The following is an 18,953-nucleotide window of genomic DNA, read 5'->3' on the forward strand; positions in this document are numbered from 1 at the left end:
GTTTGGTGTGTTTATCTAGAATTCTTCAATCTTTCTCGTTAACTATCAGCCTGTATGTGAAAGCTGGCTGCTGCCAATAGCCCAGCGAATACCTTAATGCTTACATAGTAAACAAATGGTAAATAAAAGCAGTAGGAGACCTTAAGAGAGAAAATAGTCTCAGAATGACTGAAGGCAATATTTTGTTATTAGTAAAGAGAAGCAATGCAAATTTGGGGTGAGGGAGAGTCAGTACAAGAGAGAAAAACTTCCTTCCTTTCTCACTCCAAGAACATCATGTTTAAAAGAAAAGCCAGAAAAGCTCTATATAGAACTGTGGGAATGACTCAACAGGCAATGAGTAGCAGCCAGTGTGGGCTAAATGCTGCTCTGGGAAAGCAGAAGCATCTCACTGGCCCCTTCTGGCAACCAAATTTTCAAACTGACTTAGGAAAAACAGGTAAATTTCAACTTTGAGTCTACATGACAGTCTGGTCAAAGGTTAGCAACTAAGGGAAAAGCATCCCTAAAAGGTTGAGAAGACTGAGTCATTCCTTGGTCCTTATGTGGGCTGTATAATTTGCTGTGTGAGAGGTTTTTTCTTTTCTTTTTTTTTTTTTTTTTTTGAGACTAGGTCTCACTCTGTCCCCCAGACTGAGCACAATGGCATGATCTCAGCTCACTGCAGCCTCAACCTCCCAAGTTCAAGCGATTCTCCTACCTCAGCCTCCCAAGTAGCTGGGACTACAGGCATATGCCACCACACCCAGCTAACTTTTGTATTTTTAGTAAAGATGGGGTTTCACCATGTTGCCCAGGCTGGTCTCGAACTCCTAAGCTCAAGTGATCCCCCTGCCTCAGCTACCCAAAGTGTTGGGATTACAGGCTTGAACCACCACACCTGGTCTTTGTTAAATTTACTTTGTCTCTCTAGTAATGAGGGTTTTCAAATGAAACAAGTTTTCACAGTTCGGTATTTACAGGAAAATAAATATAAACTTTAAGATTCCTGCACAGAAGATGGTAGGAAGGGCAGAGGGCTGGCTGTCTCCCTCCGGCCAAAACTGTTCGCCATAGAAGAGAGCATGTAATGCCACAGTGTCAATACTCCAGCACCACAGGAGATATTGAGAGTCATGTGATAGGAATAACAAATAAACATAACATCTCAGTTGATTTGACTTTTTCTTAGCAATTCCACACCCACTATCTCACTGGCACTTTGAGGTAAAAAGACCTAAATAAAAGAAAAACAAATTTTTAAACAGTAATCTTTAAAAAATTAAACAAGAAGCAATGTAATCTTTCCCAATTGCTAAGATTTTGCATTTACTCTCAAGAGTATTAGCACAGCAACATTCATTGTGAAAACAGACTTTAAAACAAATTTCACAATTCTAAAAGTCTGAACCCCTGTGAAAGCTTCAGTTCCATTATTTTTTGTGCAAATTAGTAACACTTCATAGAAAAAGAACTAAAGTAAACTTTAACAAGGGCTCTGCACAAATGAAGATGACTTCAAGTTAATAGCACCAAGGAAATCAGAGATAATGATCTTAATTTCCAATAGAACAAAAGCTTTGCTTCTAATCCTAACTAGCTAATCAACACAAATTTGATATGATCTACAGTCTCTATTAATTCACTCTAAAGGGACATTATACTGCAGGATACACAGCCTTTTTTTTTTTTTTTGAGACAAAGTCTCACTCTGCCACTCAGGTTGAAATGCAGTGGCACAATCTCGGCTCACTGCAACCTCCGCCTCCCAGGTTCAAGTGATTCTCATACCTCAGCCTCCCAAGTAGCTGGGATTACAGTCACCCACCACCACACCTGGCTAATTTTTATATATATTTTTAGTTGAGATGGGGTTTCACCATGTTGGCCCAGGCTGGTCTTGAACTCCTGGCCTCAAGTGATCCACCAGCCTTGGCCTCCCAACGTGTTGGGAATCCAGGCATAAGCCACCGCACCCAGCCTAGTTTTAAGTTGTTTAACAGTTTTGGCAGTTATTAACAATTTTTTTTTTTTTGAGACAGAATCTTGCTCTGTCGCCCAAGCTGGAGTGCAGTGGCACAATCTCAGCTCACTGCAACCTCCACCTCCTGGGTTCAAGCGATTCTCCTGCCTTAGGCTCCCAAGTAGCTGGACTACAGGCGCCCACCACCATGCCCGGCTAATTTTTGTATTTTTTGTTTGAGACAGTCTTTCTCTGTAGCCAGGCTGGAGTGCAGTGGCACGATCTCGGCTCACTGCAACCTCCGCCTCCCGGGTTCAAGCGATTCTCCTGCCTCAGCCTCCCGAGTAGCTGGGATTACAGGTGCACACCACCACGCCTGGCTAATTTTTGTATTTTTAATAGAGACAGGGTTTTCACCATGTTGGCCAGGATGGTCTCGATCTCTTGACCTCGTGATCCGCCTGCCTTGGCCTCCCAAAGTGCTGGGATTACAGGCACGAGCCACCACGCCCAGCCGACAACAACTATTTTCTTAACGTAACTATAATATTTTCACACTTAAATTTTATAAATTCCTTAATATCAGTTAAACAATCGGTGTTCAAATTTTCACGGTTATTTTTTTTTTTTTTTTTTCCAGACAGGGTCTCACTCTGTTGCCCAGACAAGAGTGCAGTGGAGTGATCTCAGCTCACTGCAGCCTCGACCTCCCAGGCTCAAACGATCCCCCAATCTCAGCCTCCCAAGTAGCTGGGACTGCAGGTACATGCCACCATACTCAGCTAATATTTAAAATTTCTGTAGAGATGGGGGTTGTCATCATGTTGCCCAGGCTGCTCTTGAAATCCTGGGCTCAGGCAATCCTCCCACCTCAGCCTCCCAAAGTGGTAGGATTACAGATGTGAGCCACCGCACCCAGCCCAGGTTAAAGTTTTTGAAAGGAGTATTTCACAGGTGGTAGTGTGTACTTGAGCACTGTGCTCCTTCTCTTCGGCCTTGTTTCTACTAAAAACCATCCTTGTTACCAACTGATTGTTATTTCTCTTTGAAAATTCAGTTTAAGGTGCTGCCTTCTCCATAAAGCCTTCTCTGATCCCTGGCACTCTCCCCACCTTTCTCACAGCCTCCATGGATATGCTAACTACCCCTCCTTTAGGCTCCCCCAGCACCTGTGCCTGCCTCCATTATTGTTCTTTACCACGTGGCTTAATTCTAGCCAGGCAGCGCGGTGGCTCAAACCTGTAATTCCAGCACTTTGAGAGGCTGAGGTGGGTGGATCAGGGGTTCGAGACCAACCTGACCAACATGGTGAAACTCCATCCCTACTATAAATACAAAAATTAGCCGGGCATGGTGGCATATGCCTGTAATCCCAGCTACTTGGGAGGCTGAGGCAGAATTGCTTGAATGCGTGAGGTTAAGGTTGCAGTGAGCTGAGATGGTGCCACTACACTCCAGCCTGGGTGACAGAGTGAGACTCTGTCTCAAAAAAAAAAAAAAAAAAAAAACCAAAAACATACAAACAAAAAATTCCTCTGCATTCTCAAATCTTGCTCAGTGTCTGACATACATGACAGCATTCATAAATGTGTGCCAAGTGGAATGAAAAGCCCTTATTTATCACAGAAATTCAAATGGCATAGGAAAAGTTCATAACAAAAAAAAATAATTACCTACCCAGAAAGGGCAGGTGCTCTGCTAAAATTTTCATTAGAACACATACTGAAGGTGTTATTAGAAAACTACATAAAGTATTGAAGTATGGAGTTAACATAAACAAAGACATTCACAATAATACCCTCAGGAATATTAAGTCAATGAGAATGAAAGTGCTGAAATTATAGGGAATGAATAAGAGAAATCAGAAAAACAGAGAACCTTGGTTCACCTACAGGATAATCTTTAACCACAGAAAGCTGTCAATTTCACTAATATCAATTTCCATAATAAAATGTAATTTACACATGTATACACAAAAGCAACAAATGTATTTTTATGAACTCTGTGGGATTTCAGAGCACAGAAATGTAATCCAGTTCCTGTGCCCATTTCTGATTTGAGTTCTCACAAGTGTACGCATGAGTTTATTGAGGCTCAGCTCTACAAAAAATCTAGTCATCGTACCCAAATGTCATGGGCTCCAACCACTTAAGACTTTCCCCTAGACACCTCGTATTGGGCACCACTCAAAAGATAACATAACCCAGCATGCAGGCAAGTTGCTACAGGTCCTGAGGCAGCTTCCATTTCCTGTGACCACAACCTACTGCTGATGAAGTACTGAGTCAAGACCTGCAAACCTGGGAGGATCACACATTACCACAGGTATATTATTCCTTAGACCCAGGATAGATGATGGCTGTGTGTGTGTTTGTGTGTATATTTTCTGTTTGTTTGTTTTTGAGACAGAGTCTTGCTCTGTTGCCCAGGCTGGAGTGCAGTGGCACGGTCTCGGCTCACTGTAATCTCCACCTCCCGGGTTCAAGCGATTCTCTTGCCTCAACCTCCCAAGTAGCTGGGATTACAGGTGCCTGCCACCACACCCGGCTAAATTTTTGTATTTTTAGTAGAGACAGGGTTTCACCATGTTGGCCAGGATGGTCTCGAACTCCTGACCTCATAATCAGCCTGCCTCGGCCTCCCAAAGCGCTGGGTTTACAGGCGTGAGCCACTGCACCCAGCCTAGGTGATGGCTATAGTTTAAGCTCACTTTTTAAAGATTTTTATTTATTTATTTTAAGACAGGGTCTCACTCTGTTGCCCAGGCTGCAGTGCAGTGGCACGATCATGGCTCATTCATACTTTATGTCTGAAATAAAGTATTCATTTCACATCACTTCCTCCCAAACTCCCTCCACTGATATACTGGTACTCTTCCAGTTCCTTTGTGACAATTTTCCCCAATAACCTCTGCCTCCTCCTCCCACCCCCTACCCCTGTCTTCACACACGCTATTACTTCTTTCATTTGTCAAACCACTACTTATGCTTTGGATCTCTGCTTAAATGTCTCTTCCTCAAAGAAGCCTTCGCTACATTAAAACCCTCACTATTAGATCTGTTATTCTGTTATAATATCTTGTGTTTTTGTTTTTTTAAAAAGCAATTACCAAAGTTTGTAACTATGAATTAGCTCATCTAACTCTTTGTTGAGTCTTTTTCTTTCATGGAACTATAGAAGTTCCATGACAATAAGAACTTTATCTATCTTGTTCATTACTCTCTCTCCAACACTTAGCACACTGTGCTAAGTGTTAAGATCTTAATAATCACAGAATAATTTTTCCAACATTAAAATGGTCAAATTATTTAAGCCAATATTTCCACTTCTAAGGAAATAATCTGAAATGCAAAAAACATTTTAAAAGATATTTATCCAAATATTAATGTAAGTGTGAAAAACAGAAAATGATTCAATTGTCCAACTAAGGAGAAAGTAAATAAATGATGGCACAGAACAGAATGTTATGTACCCCATTAAAAAAGGCTACTTATAAAAATATTTCAGTAATATGAAAAAAGCAGGACACAGAACTGGGTCTGTAGTATTAGCTCAGTTATTTTAAAAACACACATTTGCAAGAACACTAGAGGGATATAAACCATATACTAACAGTGATTTTCTCTGGGAGATGAGATCCATTAGAATTTGGGCTTTTGCTTTTGTTTTGTTTTGTGTTAGAGCAGGAACTCTATCTGGTATCTATTCTCCAGGGGCCTAGCATAACATGTGATGAATAAGTAAGAATGAGAAATTGATTATCTCTAAGTACTGGAATGAAGTAGGTTACGAAATTCTCTAAGTCACATTATAAACAGAATCATTTAATCAATTGACATGCCTAAGATTGGAGGATTTTCAACTGGGCGACCTAATCTACAAAATCCTTGAAAACCAGGCTTTCTGAGGAATATAATTAACAAATCTCTTTCCTTTCCCCAAGAAATGCTGTAATTTGGATCAGAAACTGCCCACTCAAAATTTTTACTTCTCCCAGCAATTAATTAGAACCTCTTGTGCAACATTGTGGCATGAAAGGATACAGTTCGTACCCTTACAGAAAAAAATACATGATCTGTCCTTTATTCCACAGGCTGCACATGTGAAAACAAACTGGTACTTCTTAAATCTTACATAAAGGAGGAGAAAAACCACTGTGAAAGAGGAAAGGCCCTTTTCACTCCCATTTTCCTGCTTACTTTTCTTTACATAGCTCTTCCAATCCTATCCAGCACCTCAGATTACAGACACACATAGAACTGCACCTTTACATCTCTCAGAACAATATCTGAGATCAACAACAACATTTAGAAAATAAAATTTTTGTAAAAGGCAACATTTACAATCTCATTAAAACACACAAAGTGTCTAAAAACAAATCTAACTAAAGATGTGTAAGATCATCACAGAGAAAAATTTTAAAAACCCATTGGGAGACCTTACAAAAGATCTAAATAAATGTGGAAAATATGTATTTACAGTATAATATTCTAAAAATATCAGTTCTTCCTAAGTTGGTTCATAGATGCAATGCAATTCCAATCAAAATCCCAGAGTAATTTTATATGGAAATGCAAATGACCAAGAACAGACAAGAATGAAACTCTTGAACAAGAACAAGGTGGTAGGACTTACTTCTCCCATACAACAGGGCTTATTACAGTTATCATAATTAAAACTGTGAGGGCAGGAATACACAAATAGCCCAATGGAACCAAATAGCAAGCTCAGAAACATACCCACATAGCTAAGTCCTTGATATATGAAAGACGTAGCTCTGTTGATTAGTGGGGAAAGAAGAGTATTTTCAATAAACGGAATCCACTTGAAAAAAAATTAACTTGTGTCTTACCTTATTCCCATATGAAAAATTATTTCCAGAAACACAAGACACAAAACTCACAAACTATAAAAGACTCATATAAATTACATTAAATTTAGAAATTCTTTTTGTGTTTTGTTTGTTTGTTTTGAGATGGGGTCTTGCTCTGTCACCCAGGCTAGAGTACAGTGGCATGATTATAGTTCATTGTAACCTTGAATTTCTGGGCTCAAGTGATCCTTCTGCCTCAGCCTCCTGAGTAGGTGGGACTACAGGCATGAGCCACCATGCCCGGCTCATTTTTTTGAGAGAGGGGGTCTTACTATGTTGCCTAGGTTGGTCTTGAACTCCTGGCCTCAAGCCATCCTCCCGCCTTGGCCTCCCCAAGCACTGGGATTATAGGCATGATACGCTACGCCCAGCTAAATTTAGAGATTCTTAATCAAAAGACAGGATAAAGAGAAAGAAAAAGACAAACCCCAAAGTGGGAGAAGATGTCTGCAATACACTTAAGCAACAACAAACTAGTATTCCAGATATTTAAAGAACTCTTATTAAAGAAAAAAACCAATACAATAGAAAGAGCAGGCAAAAGACTTAACTTGCCACTTCACAAAAGAGGAAATACAGGCCAGGGCCAGCATGGGCTACATAGCAAGACTCTGTCTATACGAAATATAAAAACTGAGCCAGGCATGGTGGCACACTCCTGTAGTCCCAACTACTCAGGAGGGTGAGGCAGGAGGAATATTTGAGCCCAGGAGATCGAGGCCGCAGTGAGCACTATCCTCCAGCCTAGGCAACAGAGCACGACACTGTCTTGAAAATAAATAAATAAATAAATAAAATAAACAAATAAATAAATATATATACACATAAAATAACGGAAAGTGATTTCTTTTACCAATTTTATATATATATAAAATCACTGGTATATATATAAAATAACTGGTATATATATAATTGGTAAAAGAAATCACTTTCCATTATTATTATACATTATATATAATATTTTTTATATATATAAAATAATTGGTAAAAGAAATCACTTTCCATTATGATATACTGATTCAATGGATGCCAGAACTCCTTGAGCTGAAGCCTAAGGGCTTAGTTCATTAGACAGATGTTTCCAGGCTTCTCCAAGCCCTGGCTAGATAGGATACACAAGCAAATCAACTTTATCTTTTAGACCTAAGTTCTCAGCCTAGAAGACAGAGGAGTAATATTTTAAAATATACCTTGAAAGTTTTTATCAATGTTTTACAATTAGGCCAGTAAAGATTGGGTTAGCCAAAGGCACCTCCTCTCTTTAAGGCTCCAAGTTCTGTTTAGGAAATGAAGGTGTCAGGACCTTGACTGCCTACTGCCCCACAGGTACCTCTGCTAACCCACTGAATTTCTTTTCTTTTTTTTTCTTTTTTTTTTTTTTTTTTTTTTTTTTGAGATGAAATCTTGCTCTTGTTCCCCAGGCTGGAGTGCAGTGGCGCTATCTCCCGGCTCACCGCAACCTCCGCCTCCTGGGTTCAAGCAATTCTCCCGCCTCAGCCTCCCAAGGAGCTGGGATTACAGGCACCTGCCACCACGCCTGGCTAATCTTTGTATTTTTATTAGAGACGGGGTTTCACCCTGTTGGCCAGGCTGGTCTCAAACTCCTGACCTCAGGCGATCCACCCACCTCGGCCTCCCAAAGTGCTGGGATTACAGGCATGAGCCACCACGCCCAGCCATTTTTTTCTTTTTTTTGAGATGGAGTCTTGCTCTTGTCACCAAGGCTGGAGTGTAGTGGTGTGATCTCAGCTCACTGCAACCTCCCTCTCCCCAGTTCAAGCGATTCTCCTGCCTCAGCCTCCCAAGTAGCTGGGATTACAGGCACCCGCCATCATGCCCAGCTAATTTTTTAGTAGAGGAGGGGTTTCACCATGTTGGCCAGGCTGGTCTTGAGCTCCTGACCTCAAGTGATCCACCCACCTCGGCCTCCCAAAGTGCTGGGATTACAGGCGTGAGCCGCCGTACCCGGCCACCACTGAATTTCTATATGATACATGCTTCTATGTGAAACAGATCAAAGAAGTACATTTCTCACTCCACTCTCTCAACACACGGTACACCCATTCATGAAAAAGCACCTCCTCTAACTCTAGAATTTATTCTGTTCTAGAACTCCACACTTTCCAATTTCACAATCTTCTCAAAGGTTTTTCATTTCTGCTCCTATCATTACCTCCCAAACAAATGACCATGCAAAAACCTACTGTAAAATACAACAATCTTCTTACCAGCCTCTTTCCTCCAGAGCTGAATGCTGGAGAGTAACAAAATTTAAGAGGTAGGCAGAGAAAGATAGCAAAAGCTCTGAATGGCAAAGGGAGTGGCTGGAAAGGTAGAGTTTAAAAAGCCGGAAAAAGGTAAGTCGTAGATATCCGTGGAGGAAAAGTTTCAAGTCTGAGGGAGAAGCCAACCATGTCAAATGATGCAAAGAGGTCAAGTAGCATAAAGACTAAAGAGGGCTTATTTGATCTGCAACAAAAAGAACACAAATTACTGTGGCAATGGCAGTTTCTGAAGACAGGTAGTGACAGAAGCCATAAAGCAGTTGAGTCTCTGGGATATGAGAAAGTAGAGAAAGCAATGACTGTAAACTATTCTTTCAGGAGCTTAAACACTAAGGGAAAGTTAGAGTTGCTGGGAAAGATTTCAGTTAATTTATATGCTAAGTGGAAACACTTCAGAGAAAAAGGCTGAAGATACACAAACACCTTGGGTCCAACAGCAACAGCTGCCTTCTACTCCACTGAGAAAACAGAGTTCTTACCTGTAGTGGAACAAACATGTAAACCATTCATTGATTCATTCAATATATTTATTGCCAGGCGCGGTGGATCACGCCTGTAATCCCAGCACTTTGGGAGGCCAAGGCGGGAGGATCACGAGGTCAGGAGATCGAGACCATCCTGGCTAACACGGTAAAACCCCGTTTTTACTAAAAATACAAAAAATTAGCCTGGCGTGGTGGCAGGCGCCTGTAGTCCCAGCTACTCGGGAGGCTGAGGCAGGAGAATGGTGTGAACCCAGGAGGTGGAGCTTGCAGTGAGCCGAGACTGCGCCACTGCACTCCAGCCTGGGTGACAGAGTGAGACTCCATCTCAAAAAATATATATAAAATAAAATAAAATAAATAAATATTTATTGAGTGCCTATTATGATCCAGGAGTTGGGTATATGCCAGTGAACAAAATAAAGTTTCTGCCCTCAGGAAATAACTATTAAAGAGGAGAAAATAGACAATAAACACAAACACACAAATATACACACACACACAATGACAGATAATAATAAGGGCTTTGAAGAAAAAGCAGGATCAAGAGTAACAGGAGGTGTTATTTTAGAGAAGACAAGCAGGGAAGGCCTCCCTGAGGAAATGACATTTGTGCAGGAACTTCAATGAAAGCACAGCAAGTACAAGGCCCTGGGATAGGAATAGGTTTGATGTGTTCAAGAAACAGCAAGAAGTCAGTGTGCCTGGGAGCTAAGGGATAAGGGTAAGAAATGATGTGAGACAGAGGCTGGGCATGGTGGCTCACATCTGTAATCTCAGCATTTTGGAGGACAAGGTGGACGAATAACTTGAGGTTAGGAGTTCAAGACCAGCCTGGCCAATATGGTGAAACCCCATCTCTAATAAAAATAATTTAAAAATCAGCCTGGCGTGGTGGCGTACGCCTGTAATCCCAGCTACTCGGTAGCTCAGGAATGAGAATCACTTGAACCCTGGAGGCAGAGGTTGCCGTGAGCTGAGATCATACCACTGCATTCCAGCCTGGGTGACAGGGCGAGACTGTCTCCCAAAAAAAAAAAAAAAGAAATGATGTCAGAGAGAATACCAAGGCCACATCATAAGTACTATGATTTCATCATAAGCCTCACAGAAAAGCATTGAAGAGTTTTGAGAGTAGCGTAGCAGTGTCTGATTTCAGTTTTCAAAGGCTCACTCATTGCTGAGTAAAGAATTCCAATTACAATATAGGGTGATGAAGTAGGTTGATAAAGGGCAACAGGGCACAGTGGCTCACGCCTGTAATCTCAGCACTGTGGGAGGTTGAGGCCAGGGGCAGAGGGGATCACTTGAGGTCAGGAGTTCGAGACCTGCCTGGCCAACATGGTGAAATCCCGTCTCTACTAAAAATACAAAAATTATCCGGGCATGGTGGCGCATGTCTGTAATCCCAGCTACTCAGGAGGCTGAGGCACAAGAATCACTTGAACCAGGGAGGCAGAGCTTGCTGTGAGCCGAGATCACACCACAGAACTCCAGCCTGGGTGACAGAGCAAGACTCCGTCTCAAAAAAAAAAAAAAACTGGGAACTGGGAAAACCAAAAGAGGGGCATCTAACACGAAATATGAGTTAGGAAAGGCTTCAAGAAGAGTGAGAGAGAGAAAGCGTATCCCAAATGGAGGACACAGACGTAGAAAAGAAATAGGGGTTTTGAAAAGCCTTGACATTTATTTACACCAGCATGGGACAGAAAATATTGTATAAAAATATACCATTTAAGGCCGGGCCTGGTGGCTCACACCTGTAATCCCAGCACTTTGGGAGGCCAAGGTGGGCGGATCACAAGGTCAAGAGATCATCAAGACACCATCCTGGCCAACATGGTGAAACCCCATCTCTACTAAAAATACAAAAATTACCTGGGCGTGGTGTTGCGCACCTGTAGTCCCAGCTACTCAGGAGGCTGAGGCAGGAGAATTACTTGAACCTGGGAGGCGGAGGTTGCAGTGAGTCAAGATCGCGCCACTGCACTCCAGCCTGGCAACAGAGTGAGACTCTGTCTCAAAAATATATATATACCACTTACATCTACAAAAAAAAAAAAAAAATTATATCCAGGAACAAAACTAATAAATATTTGTATGACTTTTCTGGAGACATTCACAAAACTCTGTAAGACATTAAAGAAAACCTATTTAATTGAAGAGATAAAACAAAGTAATGGATAGGAAGACTCAATATTTAAAAATGTGTATTTTCCCACCCACTGTTTTTGTTTGTTTTTTTTAAGAGACAGGGTCTCACTATGTCTCTCAGGCTGGAGTGTAGTGGTGCAATCATAGCTCACTATAATCTCAAACTCCTGGGCTCAGGCAATCCTCAAATGTCAGCCTCCCAACATGCTGGGATTACATTCTCCCCACTTACCTATAAACAACATATTTCAAATAAAAATCCCAGCGAGTATACCAAAAGACACATACAAGAATTCCATAGCAGCATAATTCATAATAGCCCCAAAGTGAAACAACCTAAACATCCAGGAACAGTAAAATGGAAAAATAAATTGCATTTTATTCATACAATGAACTGATTATACAGCAATGAAAATAAACTCTAGCACACACAATTCAACATAAACAAATTTCAAAAACAAAAAGAAACCACCAACAGAATACACACTGTATGACTCCATTTTTATAAGGTTTAAAAACTAACCACAGTGTTGAAAATCAGGATGGTAGTTTCCTTTGAGCAAGGGGAAGGGAGTATTGATTGGGAAGAAGCACAAGGTGGGGAAAGTTCTGGACTACTACTATTTCCTCACTAAGCAGTAGTTACTAACAGGTGTACTCACTTTGTGATAATAACAACACTTATAAGTTGTGGGTTATTTTGTATTTATGTTATACTTCCATAACAGGAGTACTAGTGTCTGCAATTTACTTCAGGATACATCAAAAAAATTAGATTGAGGGCTAGGTGTGGTGGCTCACGCCTATAATCCCAGCACTTCGGGGGGCCGAGGAGGGCGGATCACCTGAGGCCAGGAGTTTGAGATCAGCCTGGTCAACATGGTGAAACCCTGTCACTAAAAATACAAAAATTAGCCATTCATGGTGGCACATGCCTGTAATCCCAGCTACTCGGGTGGCTGAGGCAAGAGAATTGCTTGAACCCGGGAGACGGAGGCTGCAGTGAGCCAAGGTCGCATCACTGCACTCCAGCCTGGGCAACAGAGTGAGACTCTGTTGCAAAAAAAAAAAAAAAAAATTAAATTTAAAGATTAGATTGATAGATATCTGTGTTATAAAGCAAGTTTTATAAAATGTTACAGGTAGAATCTAAGAGATGGGCACGCAGGTATTCACTGTAAAATTCTTCCTACTTCTTTTTTTTTTTCTTTCTACTTTACGTTTAAATTTTTTCATAATAAAATGTTGGAGGTAAAAATCCCAAAGGGTTTTTTTGTTGGCAGAACTTGGTAAGGCAATTCTAAAATCATGGAAAATTAAAAGGGTAATAGCCAAGACAACTTTGAAAAAGAAAAAGGTAAGGAGATACATGTCCTAACAGACAGAAAGACTAATTATTAGGCAATAACTAAAATAAGGTAGTACTGACACAGAGATGGACAGAGAGACCAGTCAAAGAAAAGAGAGCCTAAAAACTAACTCATGCACAGACAGAATACAGCAGGCATTAAAGATCAGTAGGAAAAAGTAGAACTATTCAATAAGTGGGGATTAACAGCTTGAATTAGAAGAAAATACAGAATATCTTTAACTTACAAGGAAAATGAATACTGAACAACAAATTACTGAAGAACACATAATTTTCTCTCATATATAGGTTTAAAACATGAGAAACAACATTATATATTGCTTAAGAATATATTCACATGGGTAAATAATACAGACATATTTGGCAATGAAATACCAAATTCAAGTTAGTAGTTTCCTCCAGGGGTAATGAAGATTTACGCAAAGTACATAAGTTGGGTGGTATTTGAACACACAATTTTCTATATTGTTCTTTATCCATTTTTTCTTTTTTCTTTTTTTTTTTTTTGAGATGGAATTTTGCTCTTGTTGCCCAGGCTGGAGTGCAATGGCGCGATCTCGGCTCACCGCAACCTCTGCCTCCCAGGTTCAAGCAGTTCTCCTGCCTCAGCCTCCCGAGTAGCTGGGATTACAAGCATGTGCCACCATGCCTGGCTAATTTTGTATTTTTAGTAAAGACGGGGTTTCTCCATGCTGGTCAGGCTGGTCTCGAACTCCCGACCTCAGGAGATCCGCCCGCCTCGGTCTCTCAAAGGCATGAGTCACTGCGCCCAGCCTCTTTATACATTTTCTCAAATCTTAAATATTCCATAACAAATTATAGATTTTTTGAATTAAAAAAAGGTTGAGGTATGAGTACATGGTTTTTAAACAGTACTTAACACAGTTTAATGGGCTGGAACAAATACTAGGAATAGGGGCGTAAGAGAAGATGTTAAAAGAAAGAGACCAGATTCTGCAAAGCCTTATAAAACATGCCAAGAAATTTATTCACTTATTTATTATTTGTTTGTTTGTTTGTTTATTTGAGATAGAGTCTCATTCTGTCATCCAGGCTGGAGAGCTGTGGCACAATCTCGGTTCACTGCAACCTCCGCCTCCTAGTTCAATCGATCCTCCCACCTCAGACTCCCCAGTAGCTGGGTCTACAAGTGCGTGCCACCAAGCCCAGCTAATTTTTGTAGTTTTAGCACAGACAGGGTTTCACCATGTTGGCCAGGCTGGTCTCTAACTCCTGACCTGAGGTGATCTGTGCACCTCGGCCTCCCAAAGTGCTGGAATTACAGGCCTAAGTCACTACACCCGGCAAGACATTTATTTGGTTTTTGTTTCATCCCACAAGGCAATCACTGAAAAGTTGTAAGCTAGGAAGTCCTAAAAGATTACTCTGACAAGGCTATACGATAGAGTATGTTTCCTAATGACAGAGGCTTGTTTACCATTTAATCCCTAATTTTAGCATAGTTTATAATACATTGATATTAATGAATATATATGCTGAATTAATGAATTTATGGAAGGAATAGGGTGAGGGAAGCAGAGAAATTAGAAAGAAATTATAATAATCCAGGCAGGAAATGTTGGACTTACAATGATCACTTTAACTTACAGCTATCTATTTTACAAGAAATGTTAAGATTATTAGGAACTTTCACGGAACATCAAATAAAGTATGAATCTGTAACATTATAAACATGAAGATCCTGGTTCAAATCAGGGAATGCAATAATTCTGTATCTACTCACCATTCTTCCGCTCACTAAGTGGAGGCAAATTGGGATTCCTGCCAGGGTGGAGGCCTAGGGTCAGCTCGGGCTGCAAGGAGAGCTCCTGCAGTTCATTGGCAACAGCTTCACTCTGGGGACTGGGTGCCGCAGATAGGGACACGAGCACTGGTTCATCATCATTTTCGCCGGCCCCTCCTCCGTCCAGCCCATTCACAGCAATGACGGAAGGGGGCAGGCACACCACACTGGAGAAATCCACTTTGGCTTTCGTGATGGCAATCTGGAAATGGAAGAAAAAATGGAAAGTTTAGATGGTACCATGATGATATGGTTTGGTGGTGTCCTCACCCAAATCTCATCTTGAATTGTAGTTCCCATAACTCACACATATCATGGGAGGGACTTGGTGGCAGGTAACTGAATCACAGGGGTGGTTACTTCCGTGCTATTCTCATGAGTTCTCACAAGATCTGATGGTTTTATAAGGGGCTTTTCCTCTTTTGCTCTGCACTTCTCCTTCCTCCCACCATGTGAAGAAGGACATGTTTGCACCTCCTTCCACCATGATTGTAAGTTCCTGAGGCCTCCCCAGCCCTGTGGAACTGTGAATCAATTAAATCTCTTTCCTTGATAAACTACCCAGTCTCAGGCAGTTCTTTATAGCAATGTGAGAACAGACTAATATAGTAAATTGGTACTGATAGAGTGGGATGCTGCTATAAGGATACCCGAAAATGTGGAAGCAACTTTGAAAATGGGTAACAGGCAGAGGTTGGAACAGTTTAGAGGGCTCAGAAGAAGACAGGAAACTGTGGGAAAGTTTGGAACTTCCTAGAGACCTGTTGAATGCCTTTGACCAAAATGCTGATAGTGGTATGGACAATGAAGTACAGGCTGAAATGGTCTCAGATGGAGATGAGGAACTTGTTGGAAACTGAAATAAAGGTGATTCTTGCCATGCTTTAGCAAAGAGACTGGTGGCATTTTGCCCCTACTCTAGAGATCTGTGGAACTTTGAACTTGAGAGAGATGATTTAGGGTATCTGGCAGAGGACATTTCTAAGCGGCAAAGCATTCAAGAGGAAGCAGAGCATAAAAGTTTAGAAAATCTGCAGCGTGATGATGCAATAGAAAACAAAAACTCATTTTCTGGGGAGAAATTCAAGCCACCTGCAGAAATTTGCATAAGTAACAAAGAGCCTAACATTAATCACCAAGACAATGGGGAAAACGTCTCCAGGGCATGTCACAGACCTTCACAGCAGCGCCTCAAAGGCATAGGAGGGCAAAATGGTTTCATGGTCCCAGGGCCCTCCTGCTCTGTGCAGCCTCAGGACATGGTGCCCTGAGTCCCAGCTGCTTCAGCTCCAGTCATGAATAAAAGGAGCCAAGGTATACAGCTCAGGCTGTGGCTTCGAAGCGTGCAAGCCCAAAACCTCAGCAGCCCCCATGTGGTGCTGAGCCTGCAGGTGCACAGAAGTCTGGAATTGAGGTTTGGGAACCTCAATTCAGATTTCAGAGGATGTATGGCAACACCTGGATGTCCACGCAGAAGTTTGCTACAGGGGTACAGCCCTCATGGAGAACCTCTACTAGGGCAGTATGGAAGGCAAATGTGGGGTCGGAGCGCCCACACAGAGTCCTCACTGGAGCACTGCCTAGTAGAGCTGTGAGAAGGCCACCATCCTCCAGACCCCAGAATGGTAGATCCACCTATAGCTTGCACCATACACCTGGAAAAGCTGTAGACACTCAACATCAGCCCATGAAAGCAGCCAGGGGTGAAGCCATACCCTCCAAAGCCACAGAGGCAGAGCTGCTCAAGGCCATGGGAGCCCACCTCCTGCATCAGCATGACCTGGATGTGAGACATGGAATCAAAGGAGATCATTTCAGAGCTTTAAGATCTGACTGCCCCACTGGATTTTGGACTTGCATGGGGCCTGTAGCCCCTCTGTTTTGGCCAATTTCTCCCCTTTGGAATGGGTGTATTTACCCAATGCCTGTACCCCCCATTGTATCTAGGAAGTAACTAACTTGCTTTCGATTTTACAGGCTCATAGGTGGAAGGGACTTGCCTTATCTCAGATGAGACTCTGGACTTGGACTTCTGGGTTAATACTGGAATGATCTAAGACTTTGGGGGACTATTGGACACATATACTTGTGTTTTGAAATGTGAAGACCTGTGATTTGGGAGGGGCCAGGGGCAGAATGATATGGTTTGGCTGTGTCCCCACCCAAATCTCACCTTGAACTGTAGTTCCCATAATCCCCATGTGTTGTGGGAGGGACCCAGTGGGAGGTAATTGAATCATGGGAGTGGTTACCTCCATGCTGTTCTCATGATAGTGAGTGAGCTCTCACAAGATCTGATGGTTTTATAAGGGGCTTTTCCTCTTTTGCTTGGCACTTCTTCCTGCCACCTTGTGAAGAAGGATGTGTTTGCTTTCCCTGCCATCATGACTGTAAGTTTCCTGAGGCCTCCCGAGCCCTGTGGAACTGTGAGTCAATTAAACCTCTTTCCTTTATAAACTACCCAATCTTGGGCAGTTCTTTATAGCAGCAGTTTGAGAACAGACTAATAGACACGGACAAACTATGCCACTGGAGTATATGCCGATGCTAATATTTTAAATTACATCACTGGCAAACTACCATTATTCTTAAAGCCTTTTGTAAAGTAAGCTAGAACCCACTGCTCTCCAGACCCCCGAATGGTAGAGCCACCAGCAGCATGCAACCTCAGCGTGGAAAAGCCACAGGGGCAGAGCTGCCCAAGGCTTTGGGAACCCCTCCCTTTATATCAGTGTACCCAGAATGTGGGACATGGAGTCAAGGATTGTTTTGGAGCTTTAAGATTTAATGACTGCCCTGCTGGGTTTCAGACTTGCATGGGGCCTGTAGCCCCTTTCTTTTGGCCAATTTCTCCCTTTTGGAATGTGAATGTTAACTCAATGCCTGTATCCCCATTGTATCTTGGAAGTAAATAACTTGTCTTTGATTTTACAGGCTCATAGGTGGAAGGAACTTATCTCCAGATGAGACTTTGGACCTTTGAATTAATGCTGCAATGAGTTAAGACTTTGGGGGACTACTGAGAAGAAATAATTGTATTTTGAAATGTAAGAAGGACATGAGACTTGAGGGACTAGTGGCAGAATGATATGACTCTGATATTTGTCCCACCCAAATCTCATGTTGAAATGCAATCCCCAGTGTTGGAGGCAGGGCCTGATGGGAGATATTTGAGTCATGGGGGCAGATCCCTCATGGATTGGTGCTGTCCACATGATAGTGAGTTCTTCCAATATCTAGTTGTTTAAAAGTGTGTGGCACTGTCCCCCTTCTTTCTCTTGCTCCTGCTCTCACCCTGTGACATGCCTGCACCTGCTTCACCTTCTATCATGAATAAAAGCTCCTTGATGGCACCATCCTTGTACAGGCTTGCAAAACCATGAACCAATTAAACCTCATAAATTTAAAAAAATTTTATATATATATATATATCTCCACTCACTGAATCCTATGTAGTTAGTAAGAATAATTTTTTTTTTTTTTTTGAGGCAGAGTCTCGCTCTGTTGCCCAGCCTGGAGTGCAGTGGCGTGATCTCAGCTCACTGCAAGCTCCACCTCCTGCGTTCACGCCATTCTCCTGTCTCAGCCTCCCGAGTAGCTGGGACTACAGGTGCCCACCACCATGCCTGGCTAAATTTTTTTGTATTTTTAGTAGGGACGGGGTTTCACCAATGTTAGCCAGGATGGTCTCGATCTCCTGACCTCAAGATCCACCCACCTCAGCCTCCCAAAGTGCTGGGATTACAGGCGTGAGCCACCATGCCCAGCCCTAAGAATAATTTTTATAAAGCATTTCTAATGTGGGAAATGCTTATTCTAAAGCCACACTTAAGAAAAAGTAAGACATAAAACTACATACTCATATATTAAAATATTATACAAAGAAAAAAGATTTTAAGAAGTATACCAAGACACAAAAGAGGGGTTCTGTTTGATTGGACAATGAAAAAATTTTCTTTAAGGTTCCAAATTTTCTCTAAAATACTTACATGGCTTTTATAATAAAAAGACTATAATTTCTGATCTATGAAGTGAGATCCCCTG

At 41.8% G+C, this 18,953-nt stretch overlaps 1 protein-coding gene across 8 annotated transcripts in view; it reads right to left on the minus strand.

The window, feature by feature from the left end:
* MRTFA (myocardin related transcription factor A) overlaps positions 1–18,953 on the minus strand; it is a 224,572-nt gene that overhangs the window by 121,794 nt on the left and 83,825 nt on the right. For all 8 annotated transcript variants that reach the window (XM_016939226.4, XM_016939225.4, XM_063807877.1 and 5 more), the window contains one exon: positions 14,850–15,111. The gene's annotated coding sequence lies outside the window, so the exon portion shown is untranslated. The remainder of the gene's footprint in view (positions 1–14,849; positions 15,112–18,953) is intronic.

This window comes from Pan troglodytes, chromosome 23 (genome assembly GCF_028858775.2).
Source record: "Pan troglodytes isolate AG18354 chromosome 23, NHGRI_mPanTro3-v2.0_pri, whole genome shotgun sequence".
In the NCBI taxonomy this organism is placed as follows: Eukaryota; Metazoa; Chordata; class Mammalia; order Primates; family Hominidae; genus Pan; species Pan troglodytes.